Raw genomic sequence first — 951 nt, 5'->3', positions numbered from 1 at the left:
ACCAACTGCTTGTGTGCTATGGTCCCCCTAAGAGAGGTCTTCCAGCTACAAAACAGACCCTCAGTCGGTGGATAGTAGATGCCATTTCTATTTCCTATGAGTCCTCTGATCTCCCTTCGCCTCTTGGGGTCAAGGCTCACTCTACTAGAAGTGTGGCGGCCTCTAAGGCCTTCTTGGCAGGTGTCTCGATGCAGGACATCTGCAATGCTGCGGGATGGTCCACGACCCTAACCTTCGTCAGGTTCTATGGCCTAGACATGCGACTTACGTCACCCGCCCGTGACGTCTCGCCCATCTATTGGACTGATTACACAAGAGGTTCAGAGCCGGTCACGCTGAAGGTCATTCCCGAAGCGTCCTCCGACGCAGCGTCTCGTTCCCTCGAGGAACCATGGTTACATACGTAACCTGAGACGTTTTTCACTAAGCACGCATAAACGTTGTTTTCTCAAAAACACAATCACATATATACATGCTGCCCACATATTATTGTAGCCCAGTTTGTGCTGATTATGGTGCTACTAAACTTAACCATTAAAATGTTTATAAGCAAAGGAAGTAGAACGATTGGAAGAATTAAAAAGACATAACACAGCACAAGCAAGGCTACAAGTTTTTGCTGAAAGCATGGAAGATGATGAGGGAAAAATGCGTTTTGCTCCTTCTCTTCAACAAAGGCAAGAAGACTATCTCTCTCAACCAAGCATTCCTATTACTCTCTCTCAACTGAATTTCTCTAAACCAAACCAACCCTCTTATTCTCCTCAAAGGTTTCCAGTCACTCAAGCTCATGTATCTCAGTCAGGTGCATTAGCTGCTTCCAATGAAGCCTCTAATGACCTTGTGAAGGCACTTGCTGAAGCTATTACCACCAATAGGATTTCAATTCCAGAACCTGCTGTTTTCTCAGGAGAACCTCTGAAGTATAATGATTGGAAACTGTCCTTTCAG

The sequence above is a fragment of the Sinocyclocheilus anshuiensis genome, unplaced genomic scaffold (genome assembly GCF_001515605.1).
Source record: "Sinocyclocheilus anshuiensis isolate Anshui unplaced genomic scaffold, SAMN03320099.WGS_v1.1 scaffold1402, whole genome shotgun sequence".
In the NCBI taxonomy this organism is placed as follows: Eukaryota; Metazoa; Chordata; class Actinopteri; order Cypriniformes; family Cyprinidae; genus Sinocyclocheilus; species Sinocyclocheilus anshuiensis.
Note: the sequence above shows the minus strand (reverse complement) of the source record.